At 39.8% G+C, this 13,279-nt stretch overlaps 1 pseudogene; it reads left to right on the top strand.

The window, feature by feature from the left end:
- Window positions 1-5,908: 5,908 nt before the first annotated feature.
- LOC139041040 (bcl-2-interacting killer-like) lies at window positions 5,909-6,594 on the top strand (annotated as a pseudogene).
- Window positions 6,595-13,279: the final 6,685 nt, after the last annotated feature.

Below are 13,279 nucleotides of genomic sequence, written 5' to 3'. Positions count from 1 at the left end.
AAATGCCAGCCCATTCAAAGGCTGTTGAATAGAGGGCTCAAGGTGACAATGACATAAAGAGACTCAAAACACCATCATGACCATAGCAAGATTCTTTTTCTTTTTTAATGCATACATTGCAAAATGATACCACAACAAGGTTAGTTTATCCATCACTTCACATAATTACAAATTTGTGTGTGTGGTGAGGACATTTAAGATCTGCTCTCTTAGCAACTTTCATGTATATAATACAGTATTGTTAACCATATTCCCCATGCTGAACATTAGATGCCCAGAAGTATCCATCTTATAGCTGGAAGTTTCTATCCTTTGACTAATATCTCCCCATTTCTCCGACCCCCTGGCATCCACCATTCTACTCTCTGTTTCTATGAGTTTGGGGTTTTTTAGATTCGACACGTAAGTGAGATCATATAGTATTTTGTCATTGCCTGACTTATTTCACTTAGCATCATAGCCTCAAGATCCATTCATGATGTCACAGATGGTAGAATTTTCTTCTTTTTATTGCTAAATAATATTCCATTGCATATCATACCACATTTTCTTTTTCCATTCATCCATCTAAGGACACTTAGCATGTTTCTATGTCTTAGCTATTGTGACTAATCCTGCGGTGAACAGGGGCATGCCGATATCTCTTTGAGAGAGCGATTTTCTTTCCTTTGGATGTATACCCAGAAGTAGGATTGCTAGATCACATGATAGTTCTCCTTTTACGTTTTTGAGGAAGCTTCATACTGTTTTCCACAGTGGCTGCACCAATTTGCACTCCCACTATCAGTGCACAAGTGTTCCCTTTTCTCGGCACCCTCACCAACACTTAGCTCATCTCCTTGACAGTAGCCATTTTATCAGTACAAGGTGATATCTCATTGTGGTTTTGACTTGCCTTTCCCTTACGATTAGTGATGTTGAGCACTGTTGGCCATTTGTATGCCTTCTTTGGAAAAATGTCCATTCAGTTCCTCTGCCCACTTCTTAATCGGACTGTTTTTTTGCTATTGAGGTGTATGAGTTCTGTATATATTTTAGATATTAACTCCTTATCTGATTTGTGGGTTGGAAATATTTTTCTCCCATTCCATAGATTGCCTCTTCATTTTGCTGATTTTTTTTTTTCTGTGAAGAAGCTTTTTAGTTTAATATAGTCCCACTGGTTTATTTGTGTTTTTCTTGCTTATGCTTTTGGTGTCATATTCAAAAAATCATTGTCAAGACCAATACCAAAGATCTTTTTCTCTATGTTTTCTTCTGGGAATTTTATGGTTTCAGGTCTTACATGTAAGTCTTTAATCTATTTCAAGTTAATTTTTGTGAGTGGTGTAAGATAGGAATCCAATTTCATTCTTCTGCATGTGATTATCCAATTTTATCAACACCATTAATTGGAGAGACTATCTTTTCCCCACTGAGTATTTTTGGCTCTCTTGTCAAATATTAGTTCACTGTATATGTGACAGTTTATTTCTGGGATCTTAATTCTGTTTTATTGGTCTGTGTGTCTATTTTTATGCCAGTACCATACTTTTTTTTATTACAATAGCTTTGTAGTATAGTTTGAAATTAGGAAGTGTGATGACTCCTCCTTTCTCAGGATTGCTTTGGCTATTCAGGGTCTTTTGTATTTCCATACAAATTTTAGGACTGTTTTTTCTATTTGTGTGAAAAATGCCATTGGGATATTGATAGGGATTGCATTGAATCTACAGATGGGTGTGGGTAGTATGGACATTTTAAGAATATTAATTTTTTCAATTCATGAATACAGGATAGCTTTCCATTTGTTTGTGTCTTCTTCAATTTCTTTCATCATAGTCTTGTAGTTTTCAGTGTACATTGTTTACCTCCTTGGTTAAATTTATTCCTAAATATTTATATTGTTTTTGATGAAGTTGTGAATGGGATTGTTTTCTTTATTCCTTTTTCAGACATTCCATTGTTATTTTATGTTGATTTTGTATCTTGCAGGTTTACTGAATTTGCCTATTAGTTTTAACAATTTTTTTGTTTATAGGATTTTCTATATATAAGATCATGTCTTCTGCAAATAGATACAATTTTACTTCTTCCTTCCAAATTTGGATGGTTTTTATTTCTTTTTGTTTATTTGTTTGTTTTGCCTGATTGCTCTGGCTAGGACATCCAGCACTATGTTGAATAGGAGCCGCGAGAGTGGATACCCTTGTCTTGTTCTTGATCTTAGAGGAAAAGCTTTCAACACGTTACCATTCAGTATGATGTTTACTGTGGGCTTCTGATATATGGTCTTTATTATGTTGAGGCATGTTCCTTCTATATCTGCTTTGTTGAGCATTCTTATCAGGAAAGGATGTTGTATTTTGTCAAATGCTGTTTCTGCATCTATTGAGATGACCGTATGATTTTTATCTTTCATTCTACTAATGTGGTATACCATATTGATTTATTTGGATATGTTGAACCATCCTTGTATCCCAGGGATAAATCCTACTTGATCTTGGTAGATATACATTCTTTTCACATACACATGGAACACACGTAAAAATGACAAATGGGGGGCCATGAAGCAAGTCTTAAATTTTAAAAGACCAAAATAGTACCACGTATATTCTCTGAGAGTAATAAAATTAAGCTAAAAGTCAATAACAAAAAGGAAATCTCCCATCTAAATGGAAATTAATAAATAAACTTGTAAATATCTCATGGATCGAAGAAGAAATCACAATTGAACTTAGAAAAACTTTTCCTGAATTATAATAAAAATGTCACATATCAAAATTCATGGAATGCACCTAAAGCAATACTTAGAAGGAAAAATTGTATCCATCAATGCGTACATTAGAAAAGAAGAAAAGCTGAAAATCAATGATCTAAGCATCTATCTCAAAAAATTAGAAAAAGAAGTGCAAAATAAATTCTAAGAAAGTAAATAAAAGAAAAAAGTCAAGATGAGAAAAGAAACTAAGGATATAGAAAACAAGCTATTTCTTTCTCTAACACAGGTATCAGTATAGAAAATAGATTACTCTTATTTTAATCAACGTACTATTTTCACAAATCAATACACTCCATACCTTATATTAGTGTCTTTTGATTTTTTTTTTCCTTGCTTAAGAACTTACTCCCCTGTTACTGTGAAAATAAAATTCCTATCCTCAGTTTAGGACGTCAGAAACTGCCCAGTCTGCCTCTAACCGACCGTCGTGTGCAGAGTCAGCTCAGCCTTCTAGGCTGAGTGGGCTCTTACAACTTCTCTCTTCTTTATTTGGAGAGCTAATTTTTTGCCAAACTGTCTCAGATAAAGTTTTATATGGAAATCAACGACACTCTGGTCACCTTAAAATAAACGTCACAACGTGTCCAGGAGCGCCTCCTCTTTATCAGGCACCTGTGAAAGAGGATAAATCACACATTTCCAGAAGAAGAAAAAAGGACATAAGTAAACCCAAAGTAGGGCCTGGCAGAGTAGTCGTGTGACTGATCATTTCAGTGACGAGATCAGAGAACACATCGGTTTTGTTACTTACACCCACACTGACTAGCACAGGGCCTGGGACATGGTAAGTATTTCATAGATACTTGTTAAATGAATGACTGAGTGAATGAATGGGAAGTAGACCTGGACCCCAAGAGGGAAGAGAGAATTGATTACCATTTTTGAAGCTTCTGTGAACCTGAATTAAGTCAGGATACTCCCTCAGATGTATCCTGCTGCACAGGGCCTGTAGAAGTCACCTATCAAATGCCTTCTCAAGGTGACAGGGTGCATGATATACCACTCTCTCTACAGGAACCAAGTTTCTACAGGCTTCTTGAGAATCCTTTTAGAAAGTGCAATGGAAAAAGTATATAAAATAATAGTTGCAAAGTTAAACAAGCATCTAGGACCTAATTGCATAGAACACTCATTCTACTTTCTCAACGTACATAGACTACTATTTTTCATGTCATACTTTAGAGCTTCTTAAATATTTGATCAACTGCTTAAAATAACAGAGGAACTCTTTCTCTTAACTTTTGAGCTTTCATCTTTCCAGGTGGTTTCAAGAATGGATCTTATAGCAATTCTGTCAACTGCACAGCAGCTACTGCCCAACCCCAGGTGTGAGAAGTCGTGAAATAACTCTAGGAAGTAGGGAGATGGTCGTGCCCTTGCTGTAAAGTGCACAAAGGAACCGCGCAGTTACACGGTGGAGAGATGGCTTCCTCCTCTATTTCTCCATGAGATAAATCACATTTACTTGAATTCTGAGACTCCAGAACCACCTAACAAAATTTGCACACTTTGTAGGAGACAACAGCAGGCAGAAAGTGCATTTATAATAGCACAGATTCTCTGGAGATATCATATGATGTAAGTGGATATTATAATGGAATACTGCCCAGTTCTCTTAATTATTTTAATTTTGTTTTATTTTGTTATGCGGTATAAATTGCCGTCCATTTGCAAAACCTATCCGTTTCAATCCAGCCATATCACCATTACCATCTACCCCCACTCCAGCACATGCCACAGAAGAGAAAGTCTTCAGCGAGAATAGAAATATCTTTAGTGATGTCCGCTTGCGATGTTACCCTCCACCTTACAGGATGATTAACTTAAAAGAGTCTTCCCGTGAAATGCACAAAAGGACTATCAGCCCATTATTGATATACTAAATTTTGAATCCAGGGTGCCAGACATAAATTAATATGGGGCTGAATTACCATGAGGAGATATAATAAACTTCACGTACATTATAGATTTTTTTGATGATGAAGGCATGATCTCTGAGGCTCTCAAGGAAAGGAAACGGCTTTGTTATTGCATTTGCCATTTCCACCTTATTTTCCTTGAAGTGACTCAGAAAGTTCTTGTGGAAAATCTTCTCCTTGTTCTGGACTATTGCGAACATCCTAAGGGGGGGAAAATGCAATAAGTAAATAAACATCAAGATTTTGAGATGCCCTTCCCAAACAAACAAAAAAAGAAAACAAGCAAACAAAAAAAATCCAGGCCCAGATGACTTCACGTGTGAACTCTTCAAAACATACATTTAAGGAAGGATTATTACCAATCTACAGTGAGTAAAAAAAGAGAACACACCCCCACTTGCCGAAGGAGGGCAGCAAAATCCTAATAAAAAAGACATTATAAAAATGAAAATTATAGGTCAGTATCTCTCATAGACATAGATGGAGAAACTCCAACAGAACATTTAAAAACCAAATCCAGCAACAGATAAAAAGAATAACACATCCTGACTAAGTGGGACTTATTCTAAAAATACAAGAATTCTTTAATATTTAAAAATCAAGGAATGTATATCACTACATTGACAAAGGAGAAAATCATATAATAATCTCAATAGATCCAGAAAAAGCACTTGATAAAATTCAACATCTGTTCATTATTTTTTTAACTCTCCAAAAATGAAGGATAGAAAGTAACTTTCTTACTCTAATAAAGTAATGTATACCAAGAAAAACCCAGCAATTATGCCTAACATCATACTTAAAGGTGAAATATTAACTACTTCTCACTCAATCTGAAACTAGACAAAGATGTCTACAGTCACCATTTCTATTTAACATTTAGTGGAAATCCTAGCCAATGCAATAAGGCAAGGAAAATAAATTTTTTAAATAACGTAAAAAGAAAGAAATAGAACTACCATTATTTGCAGATGATTGTGTAGAAAATTTTAAATAATTTATAGACAAACTATTAGAATTAATTAGTAATTTAGCAAGGTAACTTTAAAGAAACAGTTTATTTTTGCATATTAAATTTTTATGTATTTGTAACAAATAAGTTGAAATAAAAATAGAAAACAATACCACTTTCAAAAGCTTCAAAAACTGTCAATAATAAACATAAATCTAACAAAAGATGTGCAAGAATACTACACTGAAAATCACAAAGCATTTTCTGAGATAATTTTTTAAAAGCCTAAATAAATGGAAAGGTATACCAAGTTTCTGGATTGAAGACTAAATATTGTTAAGATGTAAATTCTCTCTGGTTGATCTATAGATCTAATATAATTTCAAGAAAATTCAAGTAAGGGTAGACGATATGATTCCTGGCTCGAGTGCTACAGACGCTGCCACCATCACTACCAACGCAAGAGAAGAAATGTCTCAAGCAGGCTCCCTCTCCAGGGACCTCTTTTTGGACACCTTCCTGTGTGAGCATGTTCTGGAACCTGAGGAGGTTCCTGGCACGATCGATCTCACGGACTACGTTGACCGTGAGTCCTCCCCCAACAGTGACAACCCCGACGACGTTGCCCTGCAGCTGGCCTTCATCATGATGAGAAAGAATTGTCATGGATGCTGCTCACCTTGCTCAGCTGCCCCAGATGGCCATGTACAGCTTGGCTTTCACTTACAACCAGACAGATGTGAAAGGTGTTTTTAGAAGTTTTATCGATAGTCTCACTAACCTCAGGGAGACCATAAGGTTCGGGAGCTTCCTGACTCTCAGAAACTAGGGTGTCCCCCAACCACGGAAGGAGCTGGTGCTGCCTGTGATGCTGCCGCTCAGTCAGGGACTCCTCCTCCAGTGACGCCCACTGCCGGTCAGCGCAGAGGATGGGACCCGCCCTTCCCCATTGACCACCTGGAGGTGGCCCTGTTGGTTTTGTTGTCTTTTTAATTGTTTTGTGATCCCTTTTTTATATTTAAACTCTGAGTGCTAGGATACTACTGAGGTGTCATACTAGTTTTTTCTTGTTTTTTTGTGAAAGAAATTAATTGATTATCTCTCTGGAGTTGTTATGAGTTAACTGTTTGACCCAAGACTGGCAGGGCCTGCTCTGCTCCTGACCCCAGCCCACTTTATGGTTGCCTTTCCCGGAGAAGGAGTCCTCCTCTCCTGGGTTGGTCATATGGCAAGCACTGGGAGAGTCTTGATCACACCTCCCTGTCTGTAATGCCCACAACAAAAAGAAAATCTGCTGGAATAGATTTCCGAGGGGTGGAGAGAGCTCAATAAAATGTTGGTTTCCAAAACTCAAGTAGGATTTTTGTGAAAATTGACTAACTGATTCTAAAATATAAATGGAAATGCAAAAGACCAAGCTTAGCCAAGACAATCTTGAAAAAGAATAACAATGTTTAACTTGATGTAAAGTTTTAGTAATTAAGACAATGCAACATGGACACAAAGATAGGCATATAGATCCATAGACTAGAGAGTGCAGAAACAGACGCACACACGTGGTCACCAGATTTACAGCAGAGACACTGATGCGTTTCAGTGGGGAAAGGAAGGTCTTTTCACTAAATGGTGCTGGAGGAATTGAATATCCTACCTCACACAAAAATTAATTTTAAGTGACTCATAGACCTAAAAATGAAAGGTAAAGCAATAAATCTTCTAGACTATGTAGGATAATATCTTCTTGGCTTGAAGAAGGCAAAGATTTCTTATACAAGACCCCAAAACACTAACTATAAAAGAAATCATTGATAAATTAGACTTACCTAAAATTGAGAACTTTTGTTCATCAAAAGACACCATTAAGAGAGTGAAAAGACAAGCCTGGTGCTTTTGTGTAAAACCATTCAGTCTTTTTCTCTGTGTGGCTCTTAAACAAGACGGCAGGTCACCTATTTGCTGCTAGTAACCGTCTTATGACCACGAGAGGGACCAGCAGCCTTAGGGTGAAGTTAACGCTGATAGCATCAGAGCATAAAGATGGAAAGTACCCAAGGGCCTGATGACATCATTGGGCGACTGAATCAACCAAGTCTGACACCTGTGTCCTACTGCTAGACTTTCCATTATGAAAGATCTCTCATTATCTCTCATCTTCTCATTATTTAGGCCAATTTGAGCCAGGGTATTTGTTAACTTATGAAAGAAAGTTTCCTAACTTTAAAAAATCCTCAGAATTCAGTATGTGAAGAAAAAAGGTTTTGGAAGAAATAGAGATGGGTTTAAGAACTAGGTTTTGGTCTAGTGATTAAGACAAAAAGAGTGAGAAAGAAAAAAGATTTTCTGATCCTAGAAACAGCATCCTACCCACATATAGAAGAACAAGGGCAGAACTAACCTAAGAAGCGGGCTGAACTTTGAGAGATCCTGCTGGAACAACTTAAGGAAGTATGTAATAACAGAGGCCTTTTCATGGCTTCAGGGAAAGGACTGAAACATGACATTTCTGCTCCCACAGAGACAGCTCAGATTATTCAAGGCCTACAACACTCAGAAGTAGGGGACGATTTGAGGCTGGGGAGAAGCACAGGTCAGCAGACACGTTGGTCCTTACTGGACCACTGAGGTAACTGTCTTTGTAAGCGTCACCAAAAACAGCTTCAGCTCAGGATCCTGTATTGAGGGAGGAGTCAAAGCTGACACCAGGAGTTTATCACCCAGAGGAGTAGGGTCCCTGGGCCCTCAGAATTCAGGGGCAGGAGGCAGCAGCAGCAACAGTGGCCACTACGGTTGAAGAATGAAGAGCCCAGGCTTCTTCCTGTGGATGAAAATTGGAAGCAAAGAGCAGGAGGCTGAGAACTTTGGGTGGGAACATTTATTCCCAGCTCCCAATGTCTCCTTCTCAGAGGGAGGACATCAATCAGCGTGACACTCCTGGTCCTTCCCTGCATCCTCCTCCTCTCCATGAAACATAAATTCTTAGATGTTTCTGGAGAGGGAGCACAGGCTGTGAAGTATGGGCTCTTCCTGCCTATCTCTCCGGAGCCATCCTAGGGGCAGAGAAGAGGCTTCTAGACTGGAATAGGCATTGCGAGAGCAGGTCCTGCCTGGCTGGGGCAGGTTCCCTAATCATGGCGCCCAGTATGAGGAAATCCATTGTGGTCACATATCTAAGCATGTCCCTCAGTCAAGTTTTGATTAGTAATAAAGCTGATGTTATGATCTCCAACTACCTGACTTCTTATCTCTCTTAAGTGGCTCTGAAATCAAGCACATAAAAGGTGTTATTGTGGGGGCCCCTCAAATCCCCACAAATGCCAAGAGAGCTACGTAGCTATAGTCTTTGCTTGGAGAGGGGCCTGCTGGAAAAGAAGCTGCTTCATAGATAGGTCCAACACTGACTCACCATTGGTGTGCCAGAGCACAGGGCTCAAAGGGCAAATGGAAATCAAGAAGCTTTAAATATCCAGGATGGACGCTGTGGGAGAAAAGGGAGCCACAAGAAGCCTCAAGAACAGGGGGCGCTATTACTGAAAATTTACAACATTTGTGGAAGACAAATACCACTCTGAAGAAGGAAGCCATTGAAATAGGTCTTCTCCAGGATGCAGAAAACATAGGCCACAATTGACATTCAGATGGAAGCCAATCCCAGTTAAAATGAAGATCCACAATGAACAGTAGACACTGACTGATGATTTTTCCTCCCTCTGTGGTTTGATCTGTCTGTTCCGCACCCCAGGTAAGAGGAAGTCTTTGCTAGAATCTATGAATTTAGGGGTCCTGGGATCAAGGAATTGTCATTGCTAGGTTGGCTACAAATTTGCTAGTGTTTTTTTGTTATTATTTTGTGGGTTGGAACCAGACTAGTGATATTCTTATCAATTCTGGTGACCCTCTGGCCTCTTGGACTTAGAGAATGTGGGACACATAGAAGACCAAGGGTTGGATGAACCTGGGTTGGTAGTACTAGCAGAGCCACGTATCCCAAGGGTCACCGGCTGCTGTGGACAGGGCAGTAAGAATCTAGACTGCGCTCAATTCTCTGCAGCTAAGTCTGAGCAGAACAAGGACATTGTTCAGCCAGAGGGGACCTTGGGGCTACAATTTCTTTGGGAGCTTAACCTACAAAGAACGGGAGATTTCATTTTCGTCCCTTAATTTTATTATGGGGCTTAATAATAGGAGGGGACATCAGGGAAGACGGCAGAGTAGGAAGCACCAGGAATCTGTGTCATCCCTTAGACAACAACTAACTAGCAGAAACTGTCTGAAGTCCCTGTTTTGAAACTCTGGAGTCTATTTGAATGCTTGCAGCTTCCAGGAGAAAGCTCGACTGGTAAAGTGTGGCTAGTTTTGGCCAATGTCAGCCTTGAGCACTCTAGTGGCTACGTATTGCCCACCCCCCAGCCCGGTGGCAGACAGCTGTGCCCATGTTCCTGAGGTGGCTTTCTAGAGCCAGGATAGGCAATAATGAACTGGTCCTCCAAATCTGGGGTTCTGTGATCTTATCGCTGATTGCTGTTTTCGTTGCTGAGGTGCAAGCAGCCATTGTTGCAACCCCCGCTGGTTGAGGTGGTTTCCTGGGGATTTAAAGCAGCTTCACTTGTTTTGGCGTTTTTATTTCTTTTTTCCCTTTCTCCCCTTTTGGAAGCCAGACGTTTAAGATTAGGACACTCAAAAGTAACCACAAATACAGGGGAATTTAGAAAGGCATCACACAAGCCCAGGGACAGATGTAGGCTCAGAAAAGACCTGAAAAAGATCTCAAGCTTTCTCCTCGGGCTGATCCCCAGCCCAGAGATATTCTTCAGCAACTAAAAAAAAATTAAGCAAGCAATTTCATCTACATTCGCATCCGAAAGAAGTAAATAGTTAGGAATAAATCTAACCAAGGAAATGAAAGACTTGTGTGCTGAAAACTACAAAGCATTGCCGAAAGAAATTAACGAAGGCCTAAATAAGTGGAAGGACATCCCGTGTCCATGGATTGGAAGACTCAACATTGTTAAGATGCCCATACTACCCAAAGCCATCTACAGAGTCATCACAATTCCTACCGAAATTCCAACATCCTTTTTCACAGGAATGGAAAAGCCGATCCTCAAATTTATATGGAATTGCAAGAGACCTTGAATAGACTTCAGAAATAAGCCCTCATCTACATGGTCAATTGATTTTCAACAAGGGTGCCAAGACAAAGGGATGGTCTTTTCAACAAATGGTGCTGGGGAAACTGGATATCCACATGCTAAAATGAAGTCGGACCCATACCTATCCCATACACAAAAATTAACTCAAAATAGATCAAAGACATAACATTAAGAGAAAAAAAACTGTAAAGATCGTAGAAAGCTGGGGAAAATATTCACGACACTGGATTTGGCAATGATTTCAGGATACGGCACCAATAGCACAGGCAACGATTGAAAAAATAGTTAAATTGGATTTCATCAAAATTAAGAAATGTCGTGCCTCAAAAGACAATATCAAGAAAAGTGAAAAGACAACCTACTGAGTGGAAGACAATATTTGCAAATCATATGTGATAAAGATTAATATTCAGAATATGTAAAGAATTTCTGAAGGTCAACAACCAGGAACCACAGACAATTCAAAAACGGGCAAAGGACTTCAGTAGGCCTTTCTCCAAAGAGGATATACAAATGGCCAATAAGATTATGAAAAGATAAACATAGAGCAGAATGAAAGAAAAGACTCTACTACCCGGATTATTGCTTATTCTAACTTTAACAGTGAAACTTTTTCTTTTACCTGCTGGTCCTCTGATACCTTGCCTCGCTCAAGAATCTCCAGATAGTCTACACTGCCCTCTGGTGACATAATGTTGCTATTGCACAGACCTCTTTGGAAGCGTCTTGTACCTTTTCCTCTCCGAACTCATCCTGCCGCCCATCCTCGAAAAGCAGAACTCTCTTCTCAACCCTCCAACCAAATAGTTCAAAATCAAGGTTAGAAGTACAATTATTTCCTTCTAAGTAAGAGTGAATTAACATAATGACTTGGTGCATGAGATGGTTTTCCTATATGGACATTCCTGTGCCTATAAATGGATTTATGACCTAGACCAAGAAATCTCAGGTCAAATTGTGAGGAGACCCTTGTGTCTTTGACTCTTTTCCGTCTGCTTTCTGAACTGTCCACTGTCCTAGGTCTCTGGGGCCTTCATTGGGCCTAGGAGTCCCCAAGGACCAGGAATGCTGCCCTCTGGATTTCCCCTTAGACTGCAGTGCTCTGAAGTGAGCTCCATGCAGAGGACTCAGGCAGCGAGCCGGGAAGGGGGGAGAGTGGTATATGAAGTCACCAAGCAGTGAAGTGGCATTTGGATACCCATCTGGACAGCCTCCACCAGAGCACAATCTATTGGCTTCCACTGGCTTGCCCTATGGATTCTCCGTTCCGTGAGTGCCTCCTGCAAGTGGAATCTCAATGGTGGCTTGAACAGAGAAGAAAAAGCTGGGTCTTAAGGTAAGTATAACCACAGCAGACAGTTGTCTTTCAAGGGGAGACATGAAGTGGGTGGTTTTAAGTGGATACCATCATGGGGAGAGCTTCATCCCCCAGCAGTGTGAGTATTTTCTAGCAGGAGTTCATAGGTAGCATCTGACCACTGCTCTGGAGGCAAGGTGTGATGGAGAAGTGTCTCCACACCAGAGGTGACATAAAGAGGACCCTTCTTACCAATGGGAGCTCTCTGTGAAATGTGCGGTTGGTAGACAGAAACATTGTGTGTATTTGTGAGGGGCCCCATATGGAGAAGAAGATGTGTCTTCTCAGACTGACAGCCTTAACTAAGATGGCATCACCACTTGGCCCCAGGAAATAAGATCTACGTAGAGCAACCGCTAGGGGCAAGTAAGACTCTGGAGCAGGTGCGACAGCAAGCAGAGTTTCCTGTTTTTCCTGCCTCGTGAAGAGGAAAACAGCCTCCATTAACAAAAGAGCTTCATGTCACAAATCCTGAAAGTTAAAACCCCCAAGTAACAAACAAATCTTCAATGTTTCTCCCCTACACGAGTATGAAGAACCCTTTAGAAATCCTAGATGTTTTACCGGACAAATACGGTGACCTCTTTCAAATGTTTGTTATCAGCACTCTTTCCATATGGCCTTTTTGAAGAGGGCTAACTCTTCAAAAGTGGACCACAATGTCCCACTGTCCTCTCTCTTGCTAAGTGTCACTAGGTCTCATCTTCCTTACCTGTGTGTCATGAGGCTCTTCCTGCCCAGCTAACCCCAGAGCAATCCATGGATGGGTCAATAGGTTGCATTCATGTTATAATTTTCCAAAAAGCTAAAAACAACTCTCACACAAATATAAAATGAACACATGTCAGTGGTTTTATTTAATTCATTAATTAATGAGAGAACCAGAAAGGTGTTAAAACTAGTTGAAAGGAGATTTTGAAGAACTGAGATTTATGTTAGTCAAGTCAAAGGAATGCTGAAATGACTTTGCTAACATATGCAAACCTGGTTAATATCCATAGACTGTTTTTCCCCCATAACACTGTTTTTTGCTCAGATGTGTTTATACCAGCTTTGGGGCCACGTGAATCCCACTGCGCCAGGCTGGCATCCTAGAGCGCCTGGCACAGTATAGCACAGAAAAGCATCTGGATCTGGCCT

The sequence above is a fragment of the Equus asinus genome, chromosome 19, assembly GCF_041296235.1.
Source record: "Equus asinus isolate D_3611 breed Donkey chromosome 19, EquAss-T2T_v2, whole genome shotgun sequence".
Classification (NCBI taxonomy): Eukaryota; Metazoa; Chordata; class Mammalia; order Perissodactyla; family Equidae; genus Equus; species Equus asinus.
The sequence above is the reverse complement of the archived record's forward strand: the minus strand, read 5'-3'. Positions and strand labels throughout refer to the sequence as shown.